This window comes from Hirundo rustica, chromosome 13 (genome assembly GCF_015227805.2).
Source record: "Hirundo rustica isolate bHirRus1 chromosome 13, bHirRus1.pri.v3, whole genome shotgun sequence".
Taxonomy (NCBI): domain Eukaryota; kingdom Metazoa; phylum Chordata; class Aves; order Passeriformes; family Hirundinidae; genus Hirundo; species Hirundo rustica.
This window is the reverse complement of record NC_053462.1, coordinates 5,612,788-5,625,760: the sequence shown is the minus strand read 5'-3', so window position 1 is coordinate 5,625,760 and position 12,973 is coordinate 5,612,788. Positions and strand designations below refer to the sequence as shown.

Here is a 12,973-nt window from a genome sequence, read left to right as displayed (position 1 = left end):
AAGTTAAGAGAATCTTATTAATAAAGCAGTTTGCTTCTTGCTTTGGGTTTACCTGTTGGTCTGATTAGCAAAGGTGTTGTATTTAATGTTTTAATTGCCTTGCCATGCTGGCAAGTGTTATGAGCAGTGATGTCACTTATATAGTTTGTGATGTACAACTACATTCTTGTTCTTCCGTAACCATGAGATAGAAATTTCTATGTCAAATTTTAACATTGTTGCCTGCATAAGATTAAGAAATTGACTGGAAATGGAGTGAATATGAAAAACAAAATATGATTTCAAATTTTATTTTTATATTGAGATTTTGGAAATTGTGTATTACTTTTTTACAAAACCCAAAAAACTATTTCAGTTGCATATGGCTGTAATAAAGTGCTAGAAAAAGAAATATATTTTTCTAAAAGATGTGTATGCTTATAGTGCTTGAAAGCTGGTATCACAGGTTGCTACAATATATCAGCCAGTACTGATATATTCCTTTTCTGTCCTCTTTAGTTAGGGGATAAATGTGTTTGTGTTATAGTTTAAGAAACTTCAATGTGATCTTGGTAAAGAACCATGACAACCTCCCAACTAACTGGGAGGAATTTGGTCAAAACAAATTATATTCTTATGAACTAAAACAGTGTACTCTTTAAATACTTAAACAACGTCAAAGAATGTGTTAAATTTTAAATTGGTTATGAAATATGAGGATGAAAGATCTAAAAAATATGTGCTGTCTTTAAAATCTAGGAATCAATAGTGATGTGAAGATACTGTGTGGCGTTGCATGGTGCTAGAAACAGTATCATTAAAATGTTCAGATGGGATTGGGGAAACATCTTTAAGCCGTAACAGTGGTTGGAGTGTGTTGTCTTTCAGTGGGATGATGTCTTTCAGTTTTTCACAGATGATGCCAATAGCATAACTGGTATTTTTTTCCTTGGGACAGCTTTGTTTCTAATTGCGACGCCTTGCAGCGCTATCTTTGGGACAAAGAGCTTGTTGTTTGCTGTTCAAGGGAGTGATGAAGTTTCTGGGAAGGATTTGGGATGCAGTGTGTTGTTTGGTGCCCAGATAGCTCTGGGCAGGGCGGGTCCTGCCCGGCCGTGTGCCCTGGCTGGGCTGTGTGAGGGAGCCGTGCTGCCTCGTTTCCAGCTGCCTTTGGGGTGTCCGTGCTAACTGGTGTCACAGCACCGATCCTGCTGTAATCGCTGCTCTGCTGAAGGTTTCCAATTCCCCCAGGGAGCAAAATTTCCTTCTGCTATATGGGTCTTCGTCTGTGTGGTCCTATTAAGGAGTTTTATCTAAATCTATCTCTACTCTTGGGGCCTTCAAAGAAAAAGAGATTATAGCCAAAGGTAAAAAGAATTTCTTGCACGCCATGGAACCTTTGCAAAGAGATTTGAGACAGATAATAATGGGCAATGTATCTGTAGAGTATGTGCATGTGTAAATACATACATTAATAGCTAAGTATAGATAATTAGGATCAGGAAAGGAAGTTCACTTTTTCTGAGGCCTCATGTAAAAGGATGATACAGATTTAAATAGCTAAGCACACAAATCAGAGTTAAAAGTATGGATTTTCTTGCTGCTACATAATTTACAATCATACTGAAATATTTCTTGATATTGTATAATTACGGTTTTATTGTTCTCAAATTGTGATTAAAAATAGATCTAAAGAAGAAATTGAATAAATTAGTATGACTAAGTCTTTCAAGAGTACTCTCAGAACTGAACGTTTTTCATGTTAAGAGTCTTCATCTAGTAAAAACACTCAAACACTGGCATATATAACACAATTAAAAATAAAAATTAAAACACAAAGGAGCTTTTTAAAATATCCTCTTTACAGCTACTTTATCCTGTAGTATATTCATTTTATGCGCAGCAAAGTTGAAAAGTTTCCTATTTAAATACATGGATAACTTATATGCTGACAGCATCCAGTGAACTCTTGGTTTCATTCATCATGTAATGAGAATGAGATCCATTAATAATTCTGAATGCTGCTGGATTTCACTTAAAAGTAAATAACGTCTATGTACATCCTAAACAAATCTCTTTTGGAAATCTTTTGTTTAAAGGTTTCACTCAGCAAATTCTTGCCGAGGACAAATCCTAACAGCAGAAAGACATAAAAAATAACTTATGCTTTCTTTTCTCCAAGTGAATAAATGTCCTCAGTGGGGAAGTTCTGCATTTCAATGCAGTATGCCCATATGAAAATTCAATACATGAAAATGCTCTATTTACTACTTTACTGTGACTTCACCTGAAGCTGGGGACAAATTGTGGGAGCCGCATTAAACTGGGAGGCTCATTAAAAAATAGGTTTATTCTTTTCAAGGGAGGGAATAACCAGTGAAGAGCCTTTTGTATGTGTAAGATTTCAGCGGAGGCCAGGGGGGCACTACCATGGGTGCCTTCAGAGGGTTGTGTGGGCAAGGTGGTGCTGCCAAGTCTGTTGTTTACCGCAGTTAATAAGATATGAAGGTTGTGGTAGTAATGGCTTTTGGTTATACCTGTGGCTCTTCATATGTGTGATCTACCTAAGAGTGCAAGAGGGGTCCTTGCCTGTGGAACCTCGGTGTCTGCTGGCCTGCTGCTGCAGTGACCGATTCAAGCCTCATGTACCTGGATGTCCCTGCTCTGAAAGTGCTCAAGGCCAGGCTGGATGGGGTCCTGGGCAGTGTGATCTAGTGGATGTCATCCCTGCCCACTGTGAGGGGTGGGACGTTGGTCCCTTTTGAGCCAAGCCATTGTATGATTTGCGTGAGACTGTCACAGCGCACAATTCCCAGCTGGTGCATTGCGTACCTCTGTTAACATCCCATACCTGGCTCACCTATATTAAGCTCACAGCACCCTTCCAGAGTTAAGTTATTCCTGATTACAAGTGGTGAGAGTCTGCAGGACTGCTGACAAAATATCAGTTTTATTTCTTAGTGATACCTGTGCTGTCTTAAGTGGATGGTACTGGGGTTTGTAAGTGATGCTTCCTTTTGCCATTTTGCTAAGGCAGCAAGTGAGAAGATAAAGTGATGAAATTATGTTAAGCCACAGAGTGATAGCACAGCAGCTCCCTTAAAATGTGTATCCATTTTCAACTTCATACACCCTTTTTCTTTTTTTTTTTATCTTCTCCATGTATTAGCAGTACCACTTAGTCAGATTAGCACCTGTTCACCCAAACTAAGTAAAATCTGTTTTATTGCCCTTCAGTTCTTTAAAGGAGTATTATCATGCTATGCTGTGCCAGATATTAGCCCTTGAAAAACTCAGTTTTAGTGGCGTGTATAAAAAAATACGCCTGTATTTTATGTTGAATATCGGCAAATGGTTATTTTCAACCCAGAAATGTTGCAGAACTCCTAGTCTACATTGCAGAAAAAGGGAGAAAAGATAAAGAATATCATTATCAGCTCTTGGAGGCACATGTGGAATACCTACTACCTTGTAGATTGAGCTTGTTGTACTGATGTTCCATTACATCTATATTTTTAATCTTTATTACTCTGAAACAAACCCTGGCTTTGTTCAAGCTACCCCAGATAGCAGTAGCACTTCTGAGGCCAATGCGTTGACAGGGTTTTTGTTGTACTAGGCATTGTGCAAACATCAAGTGTTTGCTCTCAAGGACCTTACAATCTATTTCTAATAATAGGTAAGATGTGACTAACCTTTGATTCTTTAGCTGCATATGGCTCTCAAGCTGTTCGAGTGCTGCACTGGTGTAGGGCTTCTGAAGGTCACGTTGGGATGCAGGTGCGTTTTGGGACTGCCCTGCTTGACAGAGCCTGGGAGTCTCCTCCTCACAGGGGTGTGAGCTGCCTTGGGAGGCTGTGTGACAGCTCGGAGGGGTTTGAGTGCATCCCGTGGTTGCTGCCTGCATGACAGACTTGGTGTAGGTCTCATAGCACTACAAACACTGACCACCCCTAGAATGTGTAGGTGCAGAGAAAGCATTCCCTTCTTTTCCTTTTAGTCAGTGCTGATGTTTTCTGGGAATGACGGAAAGGAAGACTTTGAAAGCTTTTATCGGGAACTCATATAATGGATTTTATGTCTAAGATACTTTTTTTCATTTTTAGTTTTGTAACTTTTGATTGGACTTGAGAAATTACTGAAATCAGCACCTTGAAAAGTGTATTTTTAAAGGAATACGGATTTAAGCCTTTCCTGCTAAAATCAGCCTTTTGGACAAAAGGAGCTCATCTTGGAAATCAGAGCACTGCAGTTATTTCCAATGTGAACAAGTCCAGTGCTGAAGGCAGCTGGTGCAAGCCTGCTCTTACGAAACACGTACACAGCTAGGTTCAGTTAACCTGCAGCTGGAGCAAAGCAGAAAATCTCCAGTCTACTTCCATTTGCATTGGAGTTAAAATCCAAGGAATAATTTTGCAAAGTGTTTTAGCAAAGCAAGTTTCTTTTTGTCACTTTTTCATTCCTTTCTAGTAATTCCCTTTTAAGGTGCATTGTTTTGTCTCTTCTTGCCATGTGCTGCCAACGAAGTGATGTTGGCTAGAATCGCTGTGCACTAATGCTTTAGAGGCCCGTGATGCCAGCATGCAAAGCACAAAAGTAACACAGTAGGGTAGGAGATTACCGAAAAGAGGAGAAAAGAAAGACAGCTAAGTACAAAGAGCAGTCTGAATAAAGCACCGTGGAATGCATGACAAAATGGAAGAGGCAACAAAGGAAGAGATAATCAGAAGGTGAGAATTAGCTAATGTGCAGTTGCCTTCTTTAGATGACGAGCGCACACGTTCACCTGGAGCAGTGGTTCTTAGGGCACTGTGGTGTGTGTTATGCCTTTGAACGGGGGGTGATACCGTGTATGATTTCGTGCAGAGGAGCTGCAGAAGCTCGGTATTTCTCAGCGTGCTTGCGTGCCCTCATTAGCAGGATGCAGTGATTGACCTGGCATGCTCTGTGCGGGTGTTCCCGGCGTGTGCTGTGTGCGCTCGGGGAGCGGCTCCCCGGCGCTGCCTGTGCCATCGTGCTGCTGCTGCTTTCACCAGCACTTTCACCTGCTTTAGAATTCCTAATGAAGTTTCAAGGCTCTTTAGAGGCTGTAGTGATTAACTTTAATGGATGTTTGTAATGACATCCTCATTTCACTTCCTCAATCTCCTGGGTAGGTTTTTATAGCATACTGGAGGTTTAGACTCCATTTGTTGTTGGAGTTGTCCCTACCTGGAGGTGTGTTGGGAAACTGGTGCTGTGAGTAGCCCCATTCCCCCAGTGAAAACACTGGAGTGATCAAAATGTAATACTGCACTATACTGGGTAACTTGTCATGGAGCAAGGCAATCTATTCTGTACTGAAGCACAGATTTATTGCAGTTCTTTATTTAATTTTGTCTAGTCCAAAGTCATCCTCCCTTTGAATCATCTTACAAATGACTTCTGAGGTCGTAGATATTATTCAGTAATTTGATTTTTTTTTTAAATAAAATTCTTCAGGTTTCATACTTCCATTTATCTTGGTTTTCCTACTGAGTATTTTAATTTGAATATGTGTCTGTAAAACTAGTAAAATGAGAAATTAATAATAACACAAATGGTATGTATCAGACTCAATTTCTTAGGAGGGAGACATAAGAGCGCTCATGTTCTTTAAAAAGTCCTGCAGGTATTTTGATCGTGTCTGTGGATGTGGAAGGAAGAACTCATTAGCACAGCTGGAGTCTTGTAGATGCCCTTAATTTGTTACTGTTCAGAGAAGTGTGGCTGTTATGCAGCTGTTTCCGAGATTTAAATCCTCTCTGGTAGCTTAGATTTGCTTCACAATATTGTTGTTGTACTGTAACCCATTTATTATAATAATTTAATCTATTGATGGCATATGAAGAGAGTACTGGCTTTGTGCAGTTTTGGCCAGTTTATTTTACCTAAAATAGTTTGAATAATGAAAAAAAAAAAAAAAAAAAAGACATATTTAAGCAGTTAACATATTTTACAGTTAATGAAATGAAAATACATCTTACGTGTGTATTTTTAATGGTCAAGTATATAGAAAAAACCCAGAAATATACATATTACTGGGTTTAATATATGTAGTTAATAGTTTTAACTACAGAGGAAAAAGTTTAATTGGAACAAGTTTGGAAATATAATACTGATGGAAAGAGGAAGAAGAACTGGAGGCTTTTGATCCAACATTAAAACTCTTCTGGGAAAGAGGAATATATTTTCAGCACTGTTTATTCTGTCATCTTGCTTTTTATTTAAAAACAAATCCAAAGTTTTATGTAAGAGCTATTCTAAATGTCAAGACAAATTATTAAGTCTCAAGCATAACACTAGGTGAAGCTTATGCAGCCTTAAGATTAACCTAAGGACGTTAACCATAAATGAACAAGTAATTTAATTTGCTAAATTCTGAATTGTGATTGACCTTGATTTGTTTTTCCGAAATGATTCAGACTGATTGATTCACGTTTCTCAGCAAATTCAGCGCTCTAGTTTGTCTACCAAGGATGTTAACTGATGGCTGTGTTTACATTTAATTTTAATTAGAAGTACCTTTTTGAGTGCATGTTTTAGGTTGTTTTTATTTCTTCTCAGAATGGCACTGTGAATTCGGGCAGATGGAGCTGTACTGAAATACTCTTTGGCATTTGTTAGAGTAGTACCTGCTTGATTCCTCCACCACCATTATACCTGGCGGATGATTGTGACTTGTCAGGTCCATCATCTCTTAAAATGTCAAAAGATATGTAGGCCATTGTGTAGTTTGTCTTTAGATTACATCATATCAGCTCTTTGTGTGGTGGTGGAGGATGCTATTGTCATGTAGTTAGTCTCCAGGTTAGTGCCCCCCTGCCAGTGAGCTGCAGCCCCAAGCACAACGAGGCTCCAACTGTTTGTCCTTCAGCTGGCCCAGGGATGCAGGGAAGCAGAGAGGTGATTTAGAATGAACACTATCCCTGCTTTTCTGATACTTCTGAGCTCCCTTGAATATCTCAATTTCTGAGCTGAACTCTGTATGGAGCCACATCATGATCAGTGTTGTATTAAAGCAAATGGATGGGATGACTCAGGGAAAAGAGTAATGCTCATAAAAATGTAAGCTTCTCTAGGTCAGTGCTAATATAAGTGGTTTTTTTTTTTTTTTCTGAAAAATGAAGGTTTCTTATTGTAGATTAGATATACCTTAATGTTTTGTTAGGCATTAGATACTTGTGTAGTAAATAATTGTTTCTGTCCAAAAGAATTTTATGTGAGTGAATCTAAACTGGCTTTGAGTCTAAGTGCGTTTATCTTTCATGCCAAAAATTCTTCCCAGATTTATTTCTAGAGTAGAAGTTAAGATTATATTGCTTTTTTTGTTGTTGTTGTTGTTGTTATTGATATATTTTATTTGTTTGACCTTTCTCCACTGTTGTGCTCAAAAAGAGGCAGACTTCTTATATATGAGAAAGCAAAGACTGCAACAATTTCTGTTGCAGGCTCTCAGCCTTGTGCTTAAAAATAGCAAATAACGGAAGTGTCAGTATGAGTGGCTTTTCAAATATATCACTAGAATGTATATGCTAGTAGCATGTCTGTTTTAATACTTTTATTAGGTTGCTGGAGGTTTTTTCGGCTTAGGTTTCTTGGATGTTTGGGTTCTTTGGCTTTTGCAATTTGTTTGCCTCGCCAGAACTATTTCCCCTTGGAAACTAAAGTTTGGATGATTAATTCTAATGGCTTTTAAATTTTGATTTTTATTATTAAGCAAAATATGTTGGTTTTGTTTGCAAAAGCTGCTTGGACTTTTCTGTCATTAAATACTTGTCTATGTGTGGGCACCACTGGCATGTCTGCAAAGATATCATAATTTTGTGGAAATAATAAAGATCCTGTAATGCAGGTACAGGCAGTGTCAGCATGCAGCTTTGGTGGGGACAGAAAATTTTCTTGCTGCTTTTTCCAGCAAAAGAGATTGAAATGTTTCCTTTGACCTTCAGACACTTACTTTCTGTTACTGTCTCAGAAGCAGGATTCCTTGGTCCATGCCTGGCAATACTACAGAATGTAAGGATGGGAATATTAGTATTCCTAGTATTCCACGTGCACTTAAAACTTGTTTGTGCACTGAAATGAACAGAAAAATATTTTCTTCCTGAAACAGGGGAATGGATCTACATGAAAAAATCAGAGTATCTTCATAACTTACGCACAAAGACAATAGCCACAGTTATAATTAAGGCCTTCAGGGTTTTGAGAGGTTTTAAGCCTCGAGCCTTTCACTCAGTGGGATTCTCTCGAAGTGCCCATTTGTTGGTATTGCCACCAAGCAGGACTGCAGTCAGACACCAGCTTGGTGTGGAGGTACTTCAGGAGCGTTCCAGAGGAACAGGTGCTGGTCTCTGTGGAGGTGATGGGCAGACAGAATGTCTGCAAGCGTTGCAGTAATACTCAGCTTTATTTCGATAAGCCCAAAGATGCACTTGGCCAGATACTAAAGATGCTGAGGGTGGGCTGGGCAAGATCTTGAAATACATTTGGCCTCCTTAGGAGGTCTTTTGATTTTTTGTTTGTTTGTTTGTTTGTTTGTTTTAAGTTTTTCAAGTTACAATAGAAGAGATATTAATCAAAGTATTCCATAGCTGTTACTCAGATACTCCAGTAAGGATAGCTACTGGAACATTTTAAAGTAGGATTTCACAGCACTGGGTTATATTTCTTTCCTTATGCTTTGGAAGAAGGTCTGTTTTAGTTACACAAAGAGATGAGAAGGTAGTGTGAGTGCCGAAGCAGCTGCAGAATTCCTTTTTAAAATCAGCCTTGTTCAAATTTATCTGTCACTATCCAGACGCTGATGTGCATTTCTGTCTACATAAATTATAGAAACATATAAATATACATGTGTCATATGTACACATATGCATGCACTTTGCATTTAATATAAAAAATATTACTGGTTAGGGTCACTCTTTGGCAGCATGATCTCTACATAAATTTTTAGAGCCTTGTTGACTAAACTCTGCCTGTCACATTGTGCCATCCCTGCCAGTAGCAAACATCTCCAAGGGCAGGGCCTGACCCTACGCAGGCAGTCCTTCAACAACAGTTGTAAAATGTCATCGTCACCCTGTCAAGGTCTGCCTTTACCAACTTTTCTCCTTTGCTCTCTAGAAGTCCCAGTGGGCGTTCAGGAGCCTGTCATTTATCACTCAAGTAAAATACAGCTTTTTTTGAAAATTCTTCACCATCCCAAAGAATTCTCCATCTATCCCTTTTCCCATTTTTGTTGTCCAAATTGCTAGGGAGTGTGCCCAGGCAGGGGAAAAAGGAATTTGCCTTTAGCAGATGGTTTATTTTAAGAGGATGCGCCAGTACTAATGTAGAAGAACTGACAGGATACTCTCAGCAGTAAAAAAAAAAAATTGAAATATGGGCTGTAGCATAAGGTTTTGCTGCAGTAACTGGAAAAATATTACCTGAAAATGTTAAAATAATGGAAACATAATTTTATGCATTGAAAGTTGAAAATGAAGTACCTTGCACCCAACACCCAAGTCTTCAACCTAAATGCCGAATAAAATAAAATAAGATTGATTGTGAACACCTTGGAATTCAGACTGCATGAATTTGCAAAAATGTCATAGCGAACTTCTAGGAGAACGTTGGGTTTTTTTACTCCAAAGATATTTATTTCTGAGGTCTGTTGCTGTGAATGGAAAACAAATTGTTTATAAGCTGTGCTTAGACTGAGAAAAAGGGTTAGACAACGTTAATGGAATAGGGCAGTTAGTGTGGGCTGCCTCATCGCTCTTGCAGCAACAGAGACGCTTTCAGTTTGCAGAGATTCTGGTTTCTTTTGGCACAGATGTCCTTTTTGTCCTCTGGCACAGCTTTCCTTGATTTTTCAAAGAAATATTGGATGTTTGTTATTGGTCTATATCTACGAAGAGCAGCTTGCTTCTCCCACTGGTATAATATGCCTTTGCTTATTGCTCTGCAGTGTTCTGTGAGGGAGCATGCAGGACTGGATAACCTCTACAGAGCAGCTGCCTTTGGATATTTGGCACTGATATTAGCAATATACTATTGGGATCACAGGCTCCTGTAATAAATTTAGCAATCTTGGCTGCACTATCACTATACTTATGAAGCACCCCTCAGAGCTAGAGAATTTGAAAAGTACATATTCTATTCTCACCGTGGTGAATACCACTGCATGAATAGAAAGGAAGCAAATAATAGCGTTTGTATTTTTATGAAGATTTGACATTTAACTTCTGGTATCTACTGACATCTGCAGCTGTATAATGTGTTGCCTTTCATTGCCCTTGAGGACAGCCCAGGGGAAAGGGGGCTTAAAGGCTGGTAATGACAAAGAAGGGGGAAAACCAGCCAGGAGAAGATCTGCTCTTGGAGCTGCTGAGATGTTCAGAAACCAGAAAGTGCTCTCTCAACCTGCTTGGAAAGTAAGTTAGGAGTATACGGTACTCAAGTCTCAGCAATGTGCTTTTCAGTGAGGTTTCTTGCAGTTCTTCAGATAAAGGAAAAATACTGAAGTCACATACTACAGTGTGACATGGAGAATGTTCAACATTCAACTACAAACACAGCTCTGTTTTCCCACTCTCAGGAAGGCAGCATGTCTTACAGTATTATTATAATGTTATAATAATTTACTTGACTCTGATAATGTAGAATAATATGATTGCCAGTCAAAGCTGCACATTGAAGTTGGATGCTGCCTGAGTGCTCAGGCAGGACTTCAGCTGGCCTTTGTTAGGCATGTTTTATATATGGACTGTTAAACACAGCTTTGTGAAATTGTGATTCATTTACTGTAACGACATGGGGATGTGAGCTCCCAAGTGAAGACTCTCAACAGCTGCTAGAAAGCTTTTCACAATTTATAATTGGATATGCAGTCTATATTATTTCATTGTTAAACATGTGATCCCTATGGAATTTGGTTAGCCAGATTAACCAAGTTTGCCTTCCTTGGTTCTCTACCAGTGCTTGCAAAGCCAAAGAACTTATATGGCTTTTCCTTTCTGTACCTTCAAGGTAAGCCAGGGATGGCCTAAATCAGGTGTTTTCATATTGCACCATTTAACTAAAAGCTGTTTCCAGTAACTGGATGCAGTATTTCCTCTACTTTCACTTGCAGTTTTGGGCAATAGAACAAAAATAGCTTTGGATACCTGGATGATTGATTACTACAGAATCCAGTACTCGCTGGGCAGTAACAATCCAGGGATGCAAGCCCACAGAACTGGCCTGCCTTCATTTCTCCACTGCATAGCAATTCTTGTGAGTGTTCACAGGCCAGCTAGAATGAGTTCAGACACATGCCCAGAAATGTGATGCTTTAATCTGAAAGTTCTGTAGCCAATACTTTATAATCGCATATTTGCATTTTTAATCTCTGCCGTATCTGCTTCGTGGATTCAGATCTGCTGCTGCGCATTCTGTGAGGGCATTTTAGTGCTTTAAGATGGGCCCATGAAGAAATACAATTTAGGATGGAAAACAGACAATTTTTAAGAACAAGTGCAAAACCAGGAAGATAATGGATGAGTCAGGAGAATTTGTTGGACTTGATCCCAGCCACCTAAAATTTCCTGACAGGAGCTTAATTTTTTCTTCTACCACTGCAAGCTTTTCTGTTTAAGATGGTACTTAGACTGGTGCCTGCACTTTGTGGAGTGCTCACAGAACTGATAGGGCACAATTTGCAGTGTTATGCATCTTCTGCTGATACTGTCTTGTGGAAATGTTCCTCTGTGGGCAACAATTGTAAAGTGTCACGCAAGGTAGTATAAGTGACCCCTTCCAGCATAAATCTTTCTTAAAAACTTTCTGATTCTGGTAATAATCTACGATTTTCCATATGGGATTGTGTTCTTTCCAGACCATACCTTCAAAAAGCATCTTTAATAAATCGGTGGGGCTACCACACTATGTGGGCTTGGTGTCCTTGATTAGATCGTACTTCATGACTTCCAGCAAGACCAGCTGAAGATCTGCACTTATATTTTGGCCCTTAATGGTCTTCCTTAATCAGGGCTTACAGTGGCTTTTACACCAATGTTGGCACAGTTTGACTTTCTTGTTTTCATCTTCAGCTTTTGTGGTGATTGTTATTCATATTACAGTAGTAGTTAGAGTGCCCTGTTAACATCAGAGTCCTACTGTATCAGATTAGCTACAAACAAAGAAGAAAATTCAGTTCTCTAAGTATCAATATGTTAAAATGTGTTAAAAACTCACTAGTACAGATGTATCAAGTGGAATTAAAAAGGTAAAAGTGGCTTATCACCACAGTGATAGTGCCCCTAAATTTACCTCAAGGTAAATTCGCGTGGAACTCTTAAATGTTTTACTCTTCAACCTTTTCACTTTGTTACACTAAATATTCAGAAAACTGGGGAGAATTTGCCCTGAAATCACTTTTTGTCAGGCTCTGTAGTTCCTCTGGTGTCAAAACAGAGACCCATACGGCTTTTTCTGTGGCTGCCCTAATTAAAACTGGAGTGGATGTTCAGCATCCCAGCGATGGGGAAGACCTTGTATAAGGATGTTAGAAGGGAGTTTGTTGAAAAGAGGTATTGTTGGCAGAGCAGAATCAATGAGCAGGATAAATATGGCATTGAACAAAACAAACATGCTGGAAGGAAACTCAACCGGTGTGTTTTCACCCAAAGGACATGGTCTGGAATGTTTGTTTAAAGGTCGAATGTTCTTAGTAGAAATACCATTGAGTAAACACCTTGAGTGAAATAAACTACTTTTGGGAGGAAGAGGACTGAGGTGTAGACCTTTAAAAAAATATTTGCCCTTTGAAAGGAAAAAAATCAGAGAATATCAGTTGTCATAATCGTGCTTATGGTTCATAATGTGATAGTAGAGGATAAAGCAATATATTTTAAAACTATTGTGAGAATCTTAAGTGTCAGAAAACACTGTTCAGTTGTAATGGTGCAGGGAAAGCAGAAATTTCAGCAGAACGTATGAAAATTAAAGTGAC

General features: G+C 39.0%; 1 protein-coding gene across 7 annotated transcripts in view; it reads left to right on the top strand.

The window, feature by feature from the left end:
* Positions 1–12,973, top strand: part of TJP1 (tight junction protein 1) — a 159,296-nt gene that overhangs the window by 9,787 nt on the left and 136,536 nt on the right. The gene's annotated exons all lie outside the window — the stretch shown is intronic.